We start from the raw sequence: 20,137 nt of genomic DNA on the forward strand, positions 1-20,137 counted from the left end.
AATGCATCTGAGCCAGCTCATTTCCCCTTTCTTAGCTTCACAATCTCACTTGTTACTTCTTCAGTTGTTATCTCCGAGTTAAGTTCTTCCCTCTGTTCTTGTGACAAGGTTGGGACTACTATCTTCTCAAGGTAGCAGCCTGCTTCATATTCTGAGTCCACTGTATCTTCAAAATATGGCTCTTTAAAGAATTTAGTAAAGGCTTTCTAGATCGTTGAGTCTTCTATGCTGAGATTTGTCTGGTTCTCTACTTGAATGGTGAGATCTTTTTTCGGTTTTGTTCTGTTTTGAGTTTACAGGCTACCATTTTACCACATCCCTTCCAATAATCATACTGTGGAAACTTGCTTGCCTCTTATTTGTTTCTAACTATAAGCTCTAAAACACCAGACAGTTCTTCTTTTTTCTCTTTTATTTCCTTTTCTAATTTGCCAATCTCCTGAGAGTTTGTGGCTTGCTCTGCTACCCAGCCTAGGTGCTGTTGAATTACAATTGATTAATTTTCTTCCTGGCATTTTTATGGTTAAAAGCTGCTAAGCTAATTAGCCTTCCCTGATAACACCTTTACATGCGTCCCGAGTATCCTGGATTGGGGTCCCCGTTTTATTTATTGAAAACAATTATTTTGTCTCTGATTTCAATTTATTTTTGACCTGATGGTCCAAGAGCAGAGTTTGATCCATTGTCAATCTCGGGGTGGGGTGTGCCTTGTCTAATAATACTTCAATCGGTCTTGAGAATGGTCATACAAGTGTGCCTGTTAATTTTCCACCTTTCCGACAATTTTACATAAGCCCTTGTTTACTAAGAAAGAATCTATCCTAGGGGCATATCCATATTTTTTATTTCTAAAAGTAAATTAATGCTTTTTAACCCCTTTTGCTTTCCGGATATCGACCAGTCCCAGTTCTTCTCTGAAGCATTTCAACCATTCCCACATTTTGGGTAAATTAAATACTTTCCTTCCCTTGGGTCTATTATCAGGTTAAATTCTCTACCCTGGATTACAGGGGCCGAAACATGTAAGAGATGACTATACAGAGCCTGCAAGGGGGTTGGATGATCTACAGTAGTACCATAATATCCTGCCAGGACATATATTTTGCAGAACATTCTAACTTTTGCAAAGACCTAACTCCCCTTAGAGTCAGTGCTTACTCCTTTTATCCTCGCTTTAGCTGACTTCTTGAACAAAATAGACACCCCTTTAATGCAATATGCCTGGTCGGTACAAACAAATGTATCTACCCATCTTTGCTTCTTCAGTATTTCTCCCCATTCCGCCTTCAGTAGATGTGTTTCATGCAGGATTATAATTTTGCTATTTGCCAATTTTAAGTATTCCAGGATTTTTTGCCTTCTGCTTCTAACTCTGAGACCATTCACATTCAATGTTAGAATATATACAGACGTCAAGCTTGTTTATATTGACTCTGATGGTCCCCTGATTTCCTTAAATCTTGGATAGCTCATATTTCCGCAAGGTGGACAGGATTGTTTTTTCCTGAATGCTCCCAAACCTAGTGCGAATATATCATAACACTTTCTTGTGAGTTCTTAGGGTGAATCAGTTTGCCCCTTTCATGATCCCTGCTCTCTAGGCATTAATTGTATTTGTTGTTTTGCATTTAATCTGGTCTATAAAAATCTCCAACTTCTTAGGGTCCCTTATTTACCTAATTTTTTTAAGTTTTATATAGCGCAAATTAGACCTGGAAAGATCAGGTATCAGAGTGCTTTATATGAGCACCAGTTTCGTTACAGATGGACACATTCATTTTTGTTAGGCACAGGGAGATTAAGTGATTTGCCCAGAATCACAGGATGTTGAGCGACCCTGCTGAAACTGGAACACGGTTCTCTAGCTTTGAGTTCCACCACTCTAGCCATACAGCTACATCCTCTCGAAAGTTATGCATTTAATTTCTCCACAATATTTTTAAAGAGGCTAGAACTCACATTTGGACTGTTGCCCCCAGTGATATTAGCTCCTGCATATGTTGCCCTAGTTCCTATTGCCTGTCCTGCGTAGCCTTGGCGATCGCTAATCTGATTCTAAAAACCCTTTCTCCCTTAGTATATGTGCCAACTTTGAGTGTTTCATTTCAGATTTCTTCTATAAAGACATTAGTTTAAAAGTTTATCAAGATTCTTCTTGTTTTTTTTTCTCAACTTTCCTTTCCTGTAGGAGCCCCGATATACTCTCTGTTTATCCTACTCCAGGACCATTGGCTCCATCCTGGGGAAAAAACTCTTTCAGGAGGTCAGTCACACAATTCTTAATGTTCTCCCCTTCCATCTCCTTTGGAACATTCAAAATCTTCAGATTATTTTTCCTTGCCTGATTTTGAAGGTTTTTTATTTTTTCCCTAATGACCTTCCTATTAGTTTTCAAAATTTGCATCTCCTCCTGGCTCATCTCCGCTTCCCTGCCCTATTTATCTAGAGAAGCTTCCACTATTGCTACTTGTTCCATCAGGGTATTGATTTTAGCCTAAAGGATTTCACAAGTCCCTTGTATTTTCACCTGGTTTCTTTCTGAGGTAGCCAAATTCACTCTCATTTCTGAGATTAGGAACTCAATCATTGTCTCCATGCCTGAATGCTCTTGTTGGCCTTGGGAACTTTCCTCTCTTTTTACAGTTGATCTTGTAGCACGGTTTGCTTTTGTTAGTCCAGTGATTAGTCTCTGGTATCTATCTCTTCTACAACCAAGTCTTGGTATCAAGTATTGCTCATGATTTTTCAGCCTACTGAGTTCTTCCTGGTCATATTTGGACCTTCTTTCTTTTCCTTCTGTTCTCCTGTAAGTAGACTAGGTAAGTAAATAAGTAATGCATTTATTTGTACATGATTAATTAAAATGTTTACAAAACTGTAAACCTACAATAAAATCAGTGTTAAAAAAAGCCATTTTGTACTTGAACTTGACAAATTGGAATACATAAAATTACAGATTTGTTGGAAACAGTTCATGATTATCCTCGAGGGATTTAAAAGGTAATCCGGCGTTGTTGAGTCTCTTTTCTGTTAAGTCGAAAAACTTCACGACTTGGCAGTTCAATTTGGTGTCGATGGTGGAAATGCACAGTTTGACTGCCTGCCTACAAGTCCGAAAAGCATGTAGATTGAAAAATGGATGTAGGAGGTTGTACCTCAAGTTCCTTAGGCTAGGACAGATGCAAATCACATGGAAAATTTCCTCCTTGCCAGTTTTGCACATGCAACACTGTTGTGAAATGTTGTTTCATTCCCAAGGGGGAAGGTGTGGGAGTATGGGAATGACGCCGAGGCGTAGTTTTAAAAGTTTTTCTTTAATTTTCATGCCGATGTTGAGGTATGCTTGTGACTGCATTTCTTCCGTAATCGCCCAGCGTTAGCCATCCATGCGCTCTATTTGCTAGGTCCTTCTTGTCTACAATCACTGAAATGATACATGGTGATTTTTTAGCTACTTTTTTAAAAGACAAGAGGTCTATTGATATTTCCCAGATATCGGTCAAGCCTAGAACTTTGAGTGATTCATATAAGTAGGCTCTCGGCGGGGAGTTGCGATGCCGAAGTAGCTCTTCCCATACATTTGCACATAAAGATCCAGCCACTGCGTTGTGAATCTTATGCCAGCTTGTTGCACACACTCCGCCTTTCTACAGTTTGTTTCAGGATGCCGAATTCTAATCGAATCTGAGCAGGGGAGACATATTTGGGAAGATTAAAAATAGCCCTATATGAGTTAGCTACGAGTGTGCCCAGCAATGCCCATCCTTACCATGGTGTGATTCGCTCCAATAGGTAAGAGTCGGTTGTAGTTTGGCACGCTAAATTTTAAGGAGAGGTTAAAGTGTAAGGTCAGGTAGGTTGGCCTTTAGTGATTTTAGTCCCAAATAGGTCATTGTTGCCTTCCCTCGCAGGGAATTGAGCTGCACCCTAGAGGTATTATTTGAGTCAAGGATTACTCCCAGGTACGTATATGTCGTGACCCGGTCGAGCTGTTCGCCATTCAAGTGCCAGCGGGGATTCGTTTTTTTCCTATAGTTCACAGCCATAACATTTGACTTTTTGAAGGTCATTTGTAGTGCATTCTTTACTGAAAAAGCATGAGTTGTGTTCAAGAGGTGTTGGAGGCCTGTTGGGGTCCAGCTTATCAGCAACAGGTCATCCGCATATAACAGGTTGGAAAGGGTCATTTTCCCTAATTTTGATGCATGATTGGAACATTTATCGAGTTGCCCAGGAATATCGGCTAGGAAGAGGTTGAATAAAATGGGCGCGATTACCACCCCTGTTTTAATCCTTTTGTTGTCCTAATGGGCTTTGAAAGGTGTGTACCAGCCCCAAGTTTGATTTTAATCCAGGTGTTTGAGTGGAGCAGTATTAGGACGTCTAATAGGCATTTAGGTATTCCCCAATTGTCTAGTTTCAGCCAAAGTGTGTTGCGGTCCACGTGGTCAAATGCAGCAGTGTAGTTGATAAATGAGAAGAATACGGATGACTTAGTTTCTTTTGCTGCTTCCATCAGCAATGATAATGCCATGAGATTAGTTTTGGTCCCTTGGCCTTTACAGAAACCCGTTTGATTGATTGGGATGATGAAGTTTTCAGTTGCCAATGATGTTAACTCCTCCAAGATAAGGCCAGCAAAGTATTTTGCCTCCACGTCTAATAGGGCAATAATCTAATAACTATTTGGATGCCTCTTGTTACCTTGTTTATAGATCGGGCTGATGACTGACCCGTGCCAGGAGTCGGGAAGGGTCTGGGTAAGCCTTATACTATTAAACACTGGTGCTAGAGATGCGCTCAAAAATTCAACGTCTGATTTGTAGAGCATAGATGGTATGCCGTTCGGCCCCGGAGCTCCGGTTTGTTTCCCCCTTGTTATTTGCCGTTGGTTGTCAGATGGCAAAATTGTCTTTAGCCCTGACTCAAGAACCTTTACAGGTCTTTTTCCGTTTTTGATTGATCAGGTTTTGATATGTTCGTAGCCTCGTGCTCCCCCGTTTTGAGGGAATTGGTGCTGATGTAATGTTTGGAGTTTCCTTCTGTTTTGTGCCTAGTGGCTTTTAAGCGGAGTTTATTTGTAACGGCCTTGTCTATGGTGCCATCATTGTTAAAATGCACAGATAGGTATTTTGACCATACCTCCTCTGTTATGTGAGAATTTTGGCCTGGGAGATCAGGATTCTGTATTCTTTTACCCATTTGCAAGAATCTGGAGCTGTTTTTCTGCTTCCCTTCGTAAACTAGCTGCACCCATAGATCTTCATTACTTCACTTCTAATTTGCCCATTTTGTCCATTTCAGCTGTTTTTTAGCTTCCCGTAGGGCAGCTTGCAAGCTATAATTTGTTGGGTCCTTTCTCAACCATCACAATGTTTGATTTAATAATCGTTTTTGTGTTTTCAGTTCTGGGCATGAGTGTTTCCCATGGAAGGACTTCTGCCGTTGACCTGAGCTGCTGGGTGTGTTTTTTTTTTCCATTTTCTCCCTGATGGCTTTGATGAAGATATCCCAGACATCCGGCATCTTGGTTATGTAGCTGGCAACTTGGGAGAAAAGAATTTTTGCCACAGAACTAATGGAGTTAATGTTTCCGGCGATGTAACAAAGCCGCTTTAAATTTGAGCTGGTATCTGTATCCAAGCCTATAAAGGGTTCAGTTTCCAGATGAGAAGAAGTTCTTATTTCGGCCTCATGAGGCAGGTGGTCGCTGAGGGCGCTCGTCGCTATTCTGAAGGAATTTACCCAGCAAAACATGTTTAAATATGTGAACATGTAGTCAAGATAGGAAGATTGTTTTCTGGAGTGGAAGGTGGCAACTGGGGGATCATCGTCAGCATAGCGACCGTTCAGGACCCTTAAGTGAAGTTGTTCCAAATGTCGGAGTAAGTTTTTTGAATGCTTCGTTGGATTCTTATTTTTTGTTTGGCCTTGTGACGGCACGCCCCATGCTGCATTCAAATCTTGGGGGAGGTCGCGGAGTTGCTCTTTGTTGATGAGAAGCATATTAAAGTCACCAGCCAAGATGAATGAATCAGACACCCTTTCTTCCATTATTTTTTTTACCAATTTGGCCAAGTCTTCTGCACCTTTTTGTTTGTGTTTGGGATGAATGTATATGTTCATTATAATTACTTCCTGGAGCCGCTTCTTTAACCGGAGTGAGATCTTTGCCACCTGAATGACACTTCGGGATCGAATGTGGAGATCCATTGCCTCAATTTCGCCTATTGTCGATATCGATGCGAAGAGCATCAGACCTCCTGATCTTCGTCCAAAGGTTGAGTTTTTATTTGCCGGGATACAGCAAGACCTGAACCCTTGGAGCTCAAATGCTTTTTCTTCCCAAGTTTCTAGGAGCAGGAAAAGGTCAAATGTATTCAGGTATTGTAAACATTCAGGATCATTTCTTTTACTGGCAAGACCGTTGATCTTCCAGGAGCAAATTCTAATGTACCTGTACCCCTCTGAGGGGTTGGTGAGTTATTTCCCTTTTTGTCAATTGTTGACAATTGTACTGACGATGGTGCGTTGAATTGCCTTCCAATTGTGAACAGGTAGTGGTGAACGATAGCTACTGTGCTTTTGATATTGTCCAGGTTTGGGATTTTTTATGTCACGATGGCTCAGCCCAGGCGAGCAGCTTCTCGCTCCTTTTAATATTGAGATGGTACTTTTTTGTGCCAAGGGTCTGGCAGGAGGAAGGAAAGGAGCCGGATAACGGGGTGGCTCTTCAAGTCTCAGCTTTATCCCCCATTGCTGAAACATCGCTACTTTCATGATTTTGTGTGCCGTCTCAAGTGAGTGCCAAGTTGCTTTTGTAATGTCTGGGCGATGGGGTTCGGTGTTTGACTGAAACTCTATTTCCAGGAGGTCAGAGGAACTGATGTTAGATAAATGTGTTAGTGAATGCATGAGCCTTAGTATGTTTCCCCTATTCAGTATATCATCCCTACCACGGGATATGTATTCTGGAATAAAAAGGATTGATGTTGAACTATTTGAGTGCTGCGGTGTAGTTGGGTCGGGTGGTGATCTCTTGTCACCTTGTTGAGTGAGTTGAGGAGAATTACTTGGGCCTGCTGTGTCTGGGGCATTTGTCTGCTTACATTGATTGGTGGCTGCCCACAGATTCCGGATGATGCTAGTCGGTATGTGTATCAAGTGTTGGGGGGACTCCGTATTGATGGCCATGATGGTGTCCTCTCTTCCTATTATTGGAGCAAGTTCAGATGGTGTTGGTTCAATGTTAGAAGAATTGTGTACTGATTGAGTTTTTGTAAATTGTAAAAGTTTCTGCTTAAGTTTTTTTGAGGCAGGTTTCTTAGTAGCGATACTTGTTAGTTTTGGACATCACGACGGGGACACTGGTGATGTGCTTTCAGAGGCCTTATGGAGGGGAGATAATTCTTCGTTGGCTGGCGGAGTCCCAGTGACAGTCGCTGCTAGAGGAGGAAAGTTAGAATGAATTTCTATATTCTTTCTTGAGCCTATTAGTTCCCGATTCCTTCCTTTCAATTTGTTCTTTCTCCGGGTCTTAGTAGATGCCTGAGTGTTTGTTAAGGGAGGTTCAGCTGTAGTCCCAGTCGAGATGGTTAATTCAGTTGCCAATGTTCTGGGCGATAATGTTTGGATTGGGGATGCAATGATGTCTGACCTCTGCTCGACCGGCTGCTCGATCAGTAGGCCCGTCGGTGTCACTGGACCGTCTGAAGGTGGGTCAGAGGTTTGGGAGTTAAGGTTTGTAGAACTGTTTATTTTAAGTCGCTTATCATAACCCCCAACATGGCTGGTAAAGATGATAATTTATCTAAAATTGGGTCACAAGATAGTGGTTGTGGTGGAGTTGGTTGGGCAGCAAAAACGGCGCCTTGACCCCTCCTTATGAGGCCTTTTAATTCCGAGATTCTCCAGTCGATTCCTGAGATAGAATCAGCCATCGTCTGCAAAACGGAAAGTTGCAGGTCCATTTTTTGAGATTGGAAATCCAGGGCTGTAGCCGAATGTTGCGGTGTATTTAGGATTGTTACCCATATGGATTTGGGGACTGTTTTTCCTGGGTTATAACTAATCTCAAGTCTTGTTGAAGCGTCAATGAGGGGATTCCGTTCTGATGGTTGGGGGTTATAAGTAGCAACTAGTTCTTCACACTCCTGTGCTGCTATAGAGGACATATCATTGTCGTTGTCCAAAAAATTATTTATGGGCCTGGGATCGTTGTACTGTAAAAAAGTGCCGCCCTGGGGAGCCCCTTGCACTGCTGGCTTTTTTTTCGCTGTTTTTTGTTTGGTGATGCTACTCAAGTTTAGCTGGTGAGTCTTGGTTAGGGTCGGTGGGGTGTTTGGCAGTAGCGGTGGTTTGATGCCTTTTCCTTGCTCTGTAGTGTAGTTCCTATTTTCCCAACAGGCCCTGCGCATTGGAATAATATGAACAGCAGTGTAGACGTAGGACTGAGGTCTTCTAAGTCTCTACTGACTATGTTAGACTTAATTTAAGTTTGCGCCAGCTAGCTCAGAGGTCACTGGAAACTTTCTTGACTGAATAGGAAGGGATCAGCTTCCCTGGCTCAGACAAGAAGGGATTCAGCTTCCGACAACTGCATAAACATGCCAACTTTGCTCCCTCAGAATAAGAGTAAATCTCTAGAGTCGTGTGAAAACAATAGACAGCTATTTCACTCAGTCAGATGTGTATTCTTAGTTTCACCAGAGTGTAGAGAATAGAGAGATGGGCGTTTTCGATAAAAGGTATCATTTATTGAGCAGTCTTCCTTCTCATGCAAGAGAAATGAATTGCCACAATTGCAATACTTAATATAAAGTAAAGTACATACAGTAAAAGGAGTATTATGAAATAATACTGTAAAAGCATTGATATGGTTTCTTAGCCATAACACACTTTAAAATGGATAAAATATATATATACATATATACATAGGCTAACGTGCTCAACTGGTGCTTCTAAAATACGCCTACCCCGGTGTTCCTGACCTAGACCTAATACGTGGGAAGGAGTAAGTAAGTAGCAGTTTAAGTTAGGTTGGTTTTGCCAAGAATCTGATTCAAGAATTCTCTCTAAGGGTTTAGTCAGCACTGTACCTTGGGAATAGAATGTAGGAGGTCTGGTATCTCTCTCAGGATTCGATATCCCAGTCACCCGCAAGGGTAGGCTGGAAACGCCGGAGCTGGATTTTCTCGGCAGGAGAAAAGACAGCGTCTTTCTCAGCGCGTCACAGAGGAGGGGCAGCGTCAATGGGCTCTCCGCGTCTGCTAGGCACTCGGCAAGTAGATTAGCTGCTCTGCTCCAAAACCACCACCGTGTGTTTGCTTAAGGCAACATTGGTATATTTATACCTGAAAGGTGGCGAGTTTGACGTAAGGTTTGGACAGAAGACATCAATAAAGATGTCACTAAGAACTGGCCGTTCTTACAGTGCTCGCAGGAGTTCTATTACAAATCAAAACAAAGCAAGCGGGATTTCCCAGGTTGCTGGAGGTTTGGTGTGTTGAAAGAACTCGTTGTGCTTTCTAGGAATCTAAGAAAGCAGCTTTTGCCGTGCCTTGGACTGCAAGGGCGATTTACTGAAATATGGATCTGATTCTTATGCCATTATAGGGATATTATTGATTATAGCCGTACAAGGGCATACAATGGTAATATTGATTCAGGTTCCTAGATAAAAACACAATAGCTCTTCCATTGCCGGTGATGATTTTGCTCAAGCGTCTCTGATTACCTTTGTTGAGTTTGGGGAACTGCTGACTAATTGGGGAGGAGGTAGATCTTCTCTTTCCTCCTCTTTGTGAAACAGGACCTTAATTTCCATTGTAGCGCCTTGTTTACCATGGTGTGGGGGCCTATGCTTACTAGGGTGAGTCTCATCCTGGTGTACTGAATGTGGGTCAATTGCTATCTCTGGTGACTTAATCTTCTTTGGTAAGCTCCAGTCTTTTTTGGAAGTTTTGCTGGTAGACGCCACTTCCGGAGTATTGAAATTGGTGGATTCATGTTCTACCGGGAAAATGAATGTTGCCGCTCTTCTTGGTTCAGGCGATGTTGGTATTGAGATGACAGCCGCTGCTTTAGTGGTGGATGGATGGAGAACTTCCACTGGTCTGGGTGAGCCTACTTGGCTACTATTTGTGCGGCTGCAATCAGGCTCGTTTTTTAAAAGCGGAGATTGAAGGCCTCTAATATTCCCTGTCTTTGAGAAGATAGGTGTTCCAGGGTCTTTAAGGAAGGAAAACTTTGTATAAATCTTAGGTTGGTGTGAGCATGTCCTTTTCTTTGCTGGAATTCCATCGATGGTTACAAGGTTATCTGGGTCCATTGGTGGAGACTATATTGCTAGTGGTAGTAAAGTCTTTGTGAATCTTTGTGACTGCTATGGTGGCTGGAAGGCAGTAATTAGGAAAGATGATGCAGCAGGGACCTTAACTTGGTCATTTTTTTTCGATTGAGTTGAGGGTGAATTTTGATTTGCTACTGAAGTTGATGTTTCCATTACTGCAAAGGTTGAACCATCTGTGTTATTTGTATTTTTATTGCATGCATTTGAACCGATTTCCTGGGGGTTATTTGAGTTTGTTGGAGATATCGACTCCGGTTTCTCCAGTTTCCTTTTCCGCGATCTCGATGTGGAGTTGGATTTTGGTTGTTGCCTTATCGTACCAGATCTCATTGCTGTCTTTTTTTTATGGTAGCCTTGGTGTGTTGTTATGTTTTATGGGCTAGTAGTTTGGTGAGGTAGACAAGCGGGGGGTTGTTCCTCTCCCCCTGTATCCAATCTCTAATGGTACCTGGTGGGATATGTTGCTGTAGCTCTAAGTTTTCCGCAAGGTGTTGGTTTTGGTAATTTTCCGTTTTTGTTTAAAGTTATAATTGGTGGCAATGGTCTGATGGTTGTGGACCAATTAGAACATAACTAAGAAATGACTGGGTGGTTCAATGGCTGGGTGGGTGGATGTCTAGCTGGCTAGCTGGCTTGCTGTTTGCTGGCAGCAAGATACCAATCTTTGCTGGCTGAAGTCAGTCTGTGGGGGTTAGGGCTTTGGAGTACACAGGAAGGGCACAGGAAGAGCGCAAGAAGGGCGTAATGGTAAAGGAGGCGGCAAGCGGAGCTCACAGGGAGAACCTCGGGTCAGCAAGACCTAGTCAGGCTGCCTCCCAGTCACCCAGGGCTCTTACTCAGTGGCTGCCTTTATCCGAAGCCTCGCTCGTATGCACGTTGTGTGTCCCTGTTTGTCCGTGTGTTGCCCTGTGACCCTGGTCCCCTCCCTCCAACTCTAGGTTCAAGTGCCCCAACTTCACCTCCAGGTATGTAAGTGGAGAGGTCGCTCTAGACTCCGCCCGGGGCTGGGTGCTCTAGACTGCATCAACTTCTCAGGTGTACAGTTGCATCAATTGCTCCTGGGGTCCACTCAGGCCAAACGATAATGCGGCAATGGCCAGACAGTAAGTAATGCAGAATGCAGAAGTTACGATTTTCGCAGTATGCTGCCACAGCTGGGTGTTTCTGCCGTTCTTGGGACAACCCCCAGCCGCAGGCACTCTCCCTGCGGCATCGGCGGGTGGCAACAGAGGTGGCAGGGGTGGCAGGGGTGGCTGGGGGGCGTCTGCAGCTGTCCCGGCGTTTCTCACCGCTCGTTGCCCGTGGTAGAGTTGTAGTGGGACGGCACTGCTAGTGAACGCCAGTCAGGACAGCCTCCACCAGCGCCCGCCCTGCGCCGCACCGCACCGTGCCGCACTTCTCCCAGCCGCTAGCAGCTTGTTTCTCGGCTGCCTTCTGCGGCGCTGGCTTTCCCCCTGCTTGCAGGCGGCGGCGGTGATGGCGGATACCATTGCGGCTGGGTAGAGGCGGGGAGTGGGAGCAGGGGCGAGAGAGACGCTCGCTTGTTCGCTTGCTGCCTGTTGCACCTCTGCTCTGCTCCTCGATTCACTCCTCCTCCTCCACACCACTAAGTAGACTATGGGAGAGACTTACAAATTTGGAGGGGGGAGGCCCCCACTGCAGCCGCCACTGCCAGGAGTCAAACTTTGCTGCTCACAGCGCCGCCGCCCCGGGACTACATCTCCCGGCAGCCTCAGCGGCCGCGCTGCATTCTGTCATCACGAGAGCGTCAGGAGGCGCCTTAAAGCAGCGCTCTGCTCGGCGTAGCGCGGGGAGACTTACAAATTTGGATGGGGAGGCGAGGAGGCCCCCACTGCAGCCGCCACTGCCAGGAGTCAATCTTTGCTGCCCACAGCGGCGCCACCCCAGGACTACATCTCCCGCAGCCTCAGCGGCGGCGCTGCATTCTGACATCACGAGAGTGGCAGGAGGTGCCTTAAAGCAGCGCTCTTCTCGGCGGAGTGCGGAGAGACTTACAAATTTGGAGGGGGGAGGCGAGGAGGCCCCCACTGCAGCCGCCACTGCCAGGAGTCAATCTTTGCTGCCCACAGCACCGCCGCCCCGGGACTACATCTCCCAGCAGCCTCAGCGGCGGCGCTGCATTCTGACATCAAGAGAGCGCCAGGAGGCGCCTTAAAGCAGCGCTCTGCTCGGCGGAGCGCGGGGAGACTTACAAATTTGGAGGGGGGATGTGAGGAGGCCCCCACTGCAGCCGCCACTGCCAGGAGTCAATCTTTTCTGCCCACAGCGACGCCGCTCTGGGACTACATCTCTCGGCAGCCTCAGCGGCAGCGCTGCATTCCGACATCACAAGAGTGCCAGGAGGCGCCTTAAAGCAGCGCTCTGCTCGGCGGAGCGCGGGGAGACTTACAAATTTGGAGGGGGGAGGCCCCCACTGCAGCCGCCACTGCCAGGAGTCAATCTTTGCTGCCCACAGCGCCGCCGCCCCGGGACTACATCTCCCGGCAGCCTCAGCGGCGGCGCTGCATTCTGACATCACGAGAGCACCAGGAGGCGCCTTAAAGCAGCGCTCTGCTCCGCTCCTCGGGACACTGGTCTGTGGCCCTCAGAGGACCTGAGGAGGACGGGACGGGCCACCCCATTTGACTCTTTCACTGGAGGAGGTATTGTGGTGCTTCAATTTTATTGACTATTTTGGCGTTTCCATTACTATTAAAGACATTATGTCCATTTGGGAGGAGCTCAACGCCCTGTGAGGCACAAAGTACGTCCCTGATGCATTAACCCCCCCCTACTGTGGGCACTAACTGTGTTATTTCTAATGGCTTCCCACGGGACCTAGCTTCTCCTGGAAATAAAGACCAAAATCAAGTAAACGCTTCGCCCCTGGATCTCAACATTAGAGGGAGGCTCGATAGCGAAATTGACAATGAGAACTATGCAAGTACACAAAATCTGTGCACCAGCCCAATATCATCTCCCTCTAACCTAACAACATCAATGGAGGACACGGCTGCGGACAAATTAGACGACCCTGTCTTGTCCCCCCAATTGACTTTATTGGCCCAAATTGAGCAACTGTTGTTAGCTGTCATTTCACCCTTGGTCATAAAAATTAACGACTTGGGGGACAGGCTGACTAGCATTGAGGAATTAATCAAAAAGTATTTTCCTCTAACTAATATAATGGCTACATCCGTCTGCCCTAATCCTCCCATCGCCCCCGTTAAGCATAAGTCTGTTATATGTAAGAACGGTGAAACTCAATTACAGCCTCCCAGTATACCTACCCCAACAGGCCCCAAAGTAATTCCAAAACCTGCGCTAAAAACTCACACAGTGGCTACAGCCGCTCCGGTAAGAATGCCACGTATCAACTTACCTCCTGAAGCCGCCCCATATGTGTCTGTCCTCTCTGGGGTCCCTGCACTCAGTCAGGGAACACACAAATCACAGCAGGACCTGCTAAATAAGGTCATTTTCTGGCTACAAAACAATAGACCTTTGCCACCTGAGTTAGATGGTGGTATCCTGAGTGTCAGGAGTGTGGGGTGGTTAGGCACGCTGCCCAAAGACATCGCTGGGGACCTGGTGCTAATTAAATTTAAGAACAGGAATATCGTCCCCTATTTACGATTTTGCCTCCCCAAAGAAAGACATGGCACTATTCGCATTTGGGACTTGCACGATTTTTACCCGAGCTCCCCACATATCCCGTTACATAGACCAACGGTAAAGAAATACTACTCCTGGGGAAAGGGACCCCATCCCTATAGCCCAACTAACCTTCTAGCCTCCAATGGTTTTGAACTTTTGTCCAAAAATTTTATTTTTAAGACCCCACCACTAAGAGGCCACTCATGAGTTCGAGTTAAACTGACAGGGTAGTATGTAACTGATAAGTATATTACCAATAGAGGTTTGCTTAATGTTCTTCCCAGGCTCCTCAGTATGTACGTACGACTTTTTGTTTTAGAGCTGTTTTACTGATATTGAAATCTTTCCATATTGATTAGCTGATTCGTTATACCTATTTAATCTTGTTTTATTAACTTTGTAATGACATGTTAAGGTGTTTATTTATGTATTATTGATGCTTTTATGATTTTTAAACCAAAATCGAATAAAGCTTATCTGAACTGAACTGACTATGGGAGTCTTGTTTGGCTTGCACTTTAAAAAAACGAGCGTAATGAGAGGGTCATTTTATACTTTAGTGCCTACTGGTCTGCCTTGTGGTGGTATGGAGGAGAACTCCACACTTGTGGTTAATGAAGCTTGTTTCCCCTTCTTATTCTTGATTGTAGGCACTAAAACAGGATTTTTTTGTCACGTGCCAGTGGTAGTACTAATCGCTAGGCTCCGGTTCCTTAAACATGAGCTTATCCCCCTTCTTTGACTATAATCCTGGTATTGCACTGTAAAAAGTATATACTTCTTGCCCCTTTTCTCTCCTCCAGTCAATTCTGAGAGACCAGAGTCTTGTGTTTGTTTATTTCCACCACCTTGGTCCCCTACCAAAGTCATGAGCACGCTGTCTGGCCTCAGCTCCTTCTCCTGAGTCTTGCTGCTCATCAGCAGTGTGGATCATCATACTTCTGTGCTGCCAAGACTGTTTGCCACCTTGCCCTGAAAGGAGGCCCGTCTGCTGTGGAGGACCAAAGCAGCTTCCGACTACACGTTGCTTGTGGGCTGCAGGGATTTGGCAGTCCCTCGCGATCTTTAAGTCGTTCTTCCCCCGATGCTTGACCCTTTTCTACAAAATCTAAGGTACTATTATGCATATTATCCTCCCCTGCCATCATGCCAGGCCCAAGCCTTTGACTCTTCTCTGGGAGCAGTATTTCACAACTCATAAAGTGACAGAACTGAATCTCAGCTGCATTAAACAAGGTGGGTTTTACCCAATAGAGTCACTAGGGACCTGGGTGCTGTATGATACAAAATAGGGGGTCCCAGAGAAAAGGTATCACAAGTACATGAACAAACAGACACAATTCAAAGAAATCACAGACTAAAAGTTCATCGCACTGGTATTTATTCACAATGGTAGTGTTTTGACACGCGAGCGCACATATATATATATATATATATATATATTCACTGAAAAAACCATAGGTTATAGACCATATATAGTTAGGAATTCGCATTTACAAAACCTTATTTTACTCACACAAAACCATTGAAATTCCATATATAGTTAGTTGCACTAACTATATATCGCGCACCCGCAATCCACTGCTGATGATGTCACATATTACATCATTCATGACATGGTCAGTGACATCACTGATGACATCACTGATGACATCTCAAATGACATCACTGATGACATCTCAAATGACATCACTGATGACATCACTGATGACATCTCATTTGACATTACTGATCACATCACTGATGATATCATTCATGTGATAATACGATGAACCTCTTCAGTCTCTAATATAACCTTAGATACAATCAGTGTAAACAGACACTCACAGACTGTCACTCATCCATGGAGTTACTCACACACCTAGTCAGTCAATCAAAGAATCAATCACACCTCCATTTCCTCAACTATACAGTTATACAAACTTTACTTATTCAAACATATACTAACACATATTAACTCTCTTATACAATCCCTGATACAAGTTCACAATGATCCATACAGCCACTCACACATTCACTGGCTCTTATGCACAGTTATTTATATATGTCAACTCTCACATGTACTGTGTTTTACATATGTACTTACTTTGACATGTAGCACTGAGATATCCATTCACTCACCAATACACTCATGCACACAGTCAACCGCCCATACAGCTGTTTCCACATGCACTTTTGAAACCATACATCTAAGTGAATCAACTGCTCACACATCTATGCACAGAGTCATACACCTCCCAGCCACCCACACACACACTCAGTATCCCATACAAATACTTGGGCAACCAATCAATAACCCATATAGTTACTCATATAGCTACTTATCAACACATGCAACAGTTTACAGAACAACAGACATAATGATGCACAAATTAAGACAGTTTAGTCACTAACCCATGCACTCAGTGAGACACATTTAATCACTCACTCATACAGTCAGTCATGCACCTACTAAATCCTTCATCCAGACACTTATACATCCACTCATTCTTCAATATGTAAGACATATTTTAACTTTACAGAAACATACAGTCACTGGATGTTGTCATCAGTGATGTCATCAGTGATGTCATTTGAGATGTCATCAGTGATGTCATCAGTGATGTCACTGACCATGTCATGAATGATGTAATATGTGACATCATCAGCAGTGGATTGCGGGTGCGCGATATATAGTTAGTGCAACTAACTATATATGGAATTTCAATGGTTTTGTGTGAGTAAAATAAGGTTTTGTAAATGCGAATTCCTAACTATATATGGTCTATAACCTATGGTTTTTTCAGTGAATTTTCAAGGTTTTGTAAATGCTAATTCCTAACTATATATGGTCTATAACCTACGGTTTTTTCAGTGAATTTTCAAGGTTTTGTAAATGCTAATTCCTAACTATATATGGTCTATAGCCTATGGTTTTTTCAGTGAATATATATATATACATACATATATAAACATATATCATCTGTATATCTACATATAAATACAAACATAAATGCATGCATACATATACTTATATGCATTTTAGGGTTGTTAGGGCGTTTTCGTGTGTATTATGTTGCTTTTTTAGGGCTTTTGGGTCAATTAAGTAGGGTTCCCGGAGCCTAGGGCTGAGGGGCCGGTTCAGTTTCGTGCGTATTGGTGTTGGCAAGGTTTTGAGGGATTTTGGCGGTTTTTGGTCGAGATTTGGCCGTTTTATGGCTTTTTTTTGTGTTTGCGGGGGGCGCGTATTCGGGTTGAAATTCGTCCCTGTTCCAGTGGATGGATTGGGCTGATTTTTGGTGAGATGTTAGGGAATCGCTGGAACTAGTGTCCAGCCAAGTTTGAAGCGGATCGGAGCAGTGGAAGTGCTTTAAAGAGCAATTTTTGTGCGGAGTAGCGAATTGTCATGTTATTCAAAGGGAGTTTTTGGTGCGCATGGAGAAGGTGAATTTGGGGTGTTCCAGTTGCGCTAGAGGGTCGGGGCTTGGGTGAGCTGTAGGGAGAGTGGATCGGCAGGTGTGCCGAATTTTTGGGATTTGTTGGCCGAAGGGAAGGGTGTGCTTGGGCAAAGTCGATTTGGTGAAAACGGTGCGTTATTTACATGAAAGTTGAAAAAACACTAATAAAAGCAAAGCTAAAAAGCCACCTCATTACAAACAGAATGGCTTTAACTTAAATGAGGGCGAGATCTATTGCATTTTCAATGCTTGTTTACTTTGGTTCCATCAAGAAGGCATTCAGATGTGTCACACATTTGCCATAAATTCTGAATGTTAGCACTCTAGTTGCACATTAGATCACTGTAGTAAAGCTACTGCTCACCAGGGACGTCTGCTGCTGGTATTCAAAGTGCATGTTTCAGTCTGCATGTCAGAATTTTTTTAATGAAATAGAAGAGGATTTGAGAAGTCACTCAAAATGATCCCTAATTTTTCTTTCTGAAGCACTAATCATACTTTCTATGGCAAAATTAACCCCCTCATGTTGTTCCTTTTTAAATTGAGTGTTTTCAGACTTACCACTTCATTCCAATCAAGATGGCTTCTGGTGTGCCATACTTTTGTCATAAGTAAGACTGTTAGCGCTCTAGTTGTTCTTTAGAACACTCTGGGACATTCTGTCATTGGGCTATACTTGGGGTACATCTGGGTGATATTTGGGCTACATTTAGGCTCTTTTGTCTCTGGTGGCCATCTTGCAAGACTATGTCAGAATTTTTTAATGAAATTGAAGAGGGTTTGAGAAGTCACTCAAAATGTGCCCTAATTTTTCTTTCTGCAGCACTAATCATAATTCATATGGCAAAATATACCCCCTCATTTTGTTCCTTTTTAAATTAAATGTTTTAAGAGTTACCACTTTATTCCAATCAAGATGGCTTCAGGTGTGCCATACCTTTGTAATAAGTAGGACTGTTAGCGCTCTAGTTGTTCTTTAGAACACTCTGGGACATTCTGTCATTGGGCTATACTTGGGCTACATCTGGGTGATATTTGGGCTACATTTGGGCTCTTTTGTCTCTGGTGGCCATTTTGGGAGACTGCATGTCAGAATTTTTTAATGAAATAGAAGAGGATTTGAAAAGTCACTCAAAATGTGCCCTAATTTTTCTTTCTGCAGCACTAATAATACCTTCTATTGCATAATATACCCCCTCATTTTGTTCCTTTTTAAATTAAATGTCTTAAGAGTTACCACTTTATTCCCATCACGATGGCTCCAGGTGTGCTATACCTTTGTAATAAGTAGGACTGTTAGCGCTCTAGTTGTTCTTTAGAACACTCTGGGACATTCTGTCATTGGGCTATACTTGGGCTACATCTGGGTGATATTTGGGCTATATTTGGGCTCTTTTGTCTCAGGTGGCCATTTTGGGAGACTGCATGTCAGAATGTTTTAATGAAATAGAAAAGGATTTGAGAAGTCACTCAAAATGTGCCCTAATTTTTCATTCTGCAGCACTAATCATACTTTCTATGGCAAAATATACCCCCTCATGTTGTTTCTTTTTAAATTAAATGTTTTAAGAGTTACCACTTTATTCCAATCAAGATGGCTTCAGGTGTGCCATACCTTTGTAATAAGTAGGACTGTTAGCGCTCTAGTTGTTCTTTAGAACACTCTGGGACATTCTGTCATTGGGCTATACTTGGGCTACATCTGGGTGATATTTGGGCTACATTTGGGCTCTTTTGTCTCTGGTGGCCATTTTGGGAGACTGCATGTCAGAATGTTTTAATGAAATAGAAAAGGATTTGAGAAGTCACTCAAAATGACTAATTTTTCATTCTGCAGCACTAATCATACTTTCTATGGCAAAATATACCCCTTCATGTTGTTTCTTTTTAAATTAAATGTTTTAAGAGTTACCACTTTATTCCAATCAAGATGGCTTCAGGTGTGCCATACCTTTGTAATAAGTAGGACTGTTAGCGCTCTAGTTGTTCTTTAGAACACTCTAGGAGGCTGCAGTAGAACACAAAGGAATCAACTGACAGTCTCTGTCCTTGTTGGATGTACATGTTTTACTGAGAATGTCAGACTTCATTTTCACATGACTGAGAAAGATAATGTGAATTTACAGAAAATATGCTTTCAGTTTAGCTTATAGATCCCCTTCCAAACCACTGTGGGAAAATCATGAGATATTAGTTTTCTTTCAAACAATATTCATGATATCACAGCAGAAGGTTTTTTCACATGGTAAAATCACCTTAGAACCCACCACAATTCCTAAAACGAGTATGGTACCATCAACAAATGATTGATAATGTAACTAAAGTCCTAAAACCCTCTATTAACTACAATGCTTTTTAATGAGGTGCTATCATGTATATTGGTCCCAAGATGGCTGCCAACACTTCTTGGATGAAGTGCTGACAGCCAATCAGATCAGATGTGTGGTTAGGCTCCGCCCAGATATATATATTTTTTTGAACCTAAATTACTCAAAATCCACTGGAGCACATATATTGAGACCTAGCAAAGGCACATCAGGCTAACAGTCCCTACAATTTTGCCAAGTTTCGTGCAAATCCATTCAGCCGTTCGAGCTAAAAGTGAGGCCAACGGCCCTATGGAAATTAACATGGAAAAAATGTGTTTTGGGACCCCCCTTTTTTCTCGGCCCCCCCTTGATGAAACCCCCCC

The sequence above is a fragment of the Lissotriton vulgaris genome, chromosome 9 (genome assembly GCF_964263255.1).
Source record: "Lissotriton vulgaris chromosome 9, aLisVul1.2, whole genome shotgun sequence".
Classification (NCBI taxonomy): domain Eukaryota; kingdom Metazoa; phylum Chordata; class Amphibia; order Caudata; family Salamandridae; genus Lissotriton; species Lissotriton vulgaris.